The following is a 2,799-nucleotide window of genomic DNA, read 5'->3' as shown; positions in this document are numbered from 1 at the left end:
TCATCAACATTCGATCTCAGAAATTCTGAAAATATCATCATAAATATCTTTGATATTTCTGAGAATATTTTCATAACAATTCCTATCTGAAATCATTAATCTCTTCGTGCTATCAGTGTTACATCATATAGAAACTGTTAGTTTCTATATTCTGTAAACTTTCGAGCTTGAAATATGAATGTTATTGAAGTAATGTTGGGAACTGATGCATGAGTTAGTATAATATAATAACACTTGATCAATGTGATTATATTACAGTAAGTCATGCTGAGTTTCTAATAGAACGTGATGATTCACAGAACATACCATCATCATGTGCCATTTACACGACTCTTACATTCTACCCAATCTCCAAACATATTAAAAACACGTCTTCTTAATAGTTCTATCTTTTCGGATATTCTGGTAACTTATCGAATCAAGATCGTGCTATTACGATTTCTTTCTTAGAACATTAACTATGTTCATCCAAAACTTCATACCTATGAATTCTGGACCATTACTCGCTTTACTAAAGATCGAGAGGAGAATAAAAAGGCAAAGAGATTCGAAATATAAAGGAAGATATAAAACCCAATAACAAGTAGAAATTACAAACTGTGTATATCAATGTTTATCGCAACATAAAGACACGGGAGAATTAAAAACACTATAAACCCAAGTGAGAAGTAGAAGAAAGCAGATTCCTCTGGTGGAAGTTGGAAACAGGAAAAATGATTGTTGCAAAAGTAAGGATAAGGACAAGGATCAGAACTGGATTAAGCATTTTCACAATCTTTTGGATGTATGAACTAAGGAAGAAAGTATAGGAATGTTGAGAATAATGGCATGGAAGAGTTTAATTTATAATGGGAATATCAGACAGAGTAATCGAGGCAGATCACCGTATTTAATTATAGAGATTTTAATCTCCTTATTCGCCGAAGAATCAAATCTCTTAGATTTCGAGGATTTTCTTTAAATCCCTTGAATTCCGGAATTCAATCAAGACAATGTCAAAAGCTAAGACGCACCTTATTTTCTAAATTCTACCGTGACTACGTCAAGAGTTAAATCTCTATCAAAATCTATTGTGACAGCTTCATTCGTACGCTTCACCTAATCGAATCATTTTATCTGTTTTAGTCAATAATGATAAAACTCCATTCATCAACTCATATTTGTCATGAAAACATTTTTATTGTTAGCCATGACCACCTCACTCAAATTTCGGGACGAAATTTCTTTAACGGGTAGGTACTGTGATGACCCGGGAATTTCTGACCAAATTTAAACTTAAATCTTATTTGATTTCGATACGATAAGTAAAGTCTATAATGTTGAATATCAAAAATTTTTGAACTGTTTACATGTATCCATTTGGTCTGTGACTATTCCCGACGATTCACGAATAATTGTTTGTAAATAAATATAGTTATATAAATAAATGTATGTATATATAAAATATATAAATAATAAATATTGAATATATGTAATATTAATAATTAGATGTAAACACAAGATAAAAATATATTTGTTATAATATATCAATAACATTAATATTGTTATGGAAACATATAACATGTTATATCTTCATTATTATTAATTATGATTATTATAAAATGTAATATATTATATAGTTATGTTACATAATCTAAAACATTTAATATTAATATATTAAACATAGTTGTTATAATAATAATTGCTATTACTTTTAATATTAATATCATACAATTTAGTTTCTAGAATTAATGACGTAAAATAAATTAGGTTATATAATAAAACCTAGTAGTTATATATATATATATATATATATATATATATATATATATATATATATATATATATATATAAGATTTCGATACATAATTAATGAATATATGTACATTGTAACATATACAAATTATAAATATTATGATAAGAATAATTACAAGTATAATCTAATTACAATTTAAATGTCATTAGTTACTATTATTATTAAAAATTTCATTGTTTACAATGTTATTAATAATTATCATTATATTTATAGGTAACATTATGAGAACTATCACATATATTGTTATTACTAATATTATCATTGATATAATTATGATTATAGTTATTGATATTATTTTGATATTATTATTATTAATGATATAATCTATTTTATTATTATTATTAACATTTTTAACATTGTAATTATTAGAAAATAATACATTTCATTATTTACAATAATAATATTATCATTTTATTTTTAGTATCATTATTAATTATTACTATTATTATTAATTATTAATAATAGTTTTATTATTATTATTATTTAATATTAAGATAATTAAAAGCAAAGGAAATCGTACGAAAGAGATTCCCAATCCAATTTCAACTCACTGTTAACTATTAAGAGTTTTGTTTGGATCTTGTAGTTGTTGAAAATTCATACCCAATCAGTTAGATATCGACATCCTCTGTACACATTTTTTTTATTTATTTTTTTGTTTCCTTTATTTTCTTCTTTAATTGCCTGAGGGATCCTGTCGACACAAGGGTGTTACAAAACCAACGATTTCTCAAAACCATGATAAAAATCATTTAACTCATCAACAATAACTCTTACCCTCTGCCTCAAATTTGATTTTTTTTAACAGAAGAAAATGAAGAACAATAAACCGTACCCTGTTCTGTTCCATTAAATTGAAACCTAAAATTTCTATTTAATTTCAAAATGTGTAAATGTAGAGTTGTTAGGATTATTTTACTCAAGCTACTTGCAAAATTTCAGGTTCCAATTCATAGAATTGAATTTGAATTCAAGAGTCAAAGTTTTGATTTTAAAAAGTCAAA

This window comes from Rutidosis leptorrhynchoides, chromosome 3, assembly GCF_046630445.1.
Source record: "Rutidosis leptorrhynchoides isolate AG116_Rl617_1_P2 chromosome 3, CSIRO_AGI_Rlap_v1, whole genome shotgun sequence".
NCBI classification, from domain to species: Eukaryota; Viridiplantae; Streptophyta; class Magnoliopsida; order Asterales; family Asteraceae; genus Rutidosis; species Rutidosis leptorrhynchoides.
The sequence above is the reverse complement of the archived record's forward strand: the minus strand, read 5'-3'. Positions refer to the sequence as shown.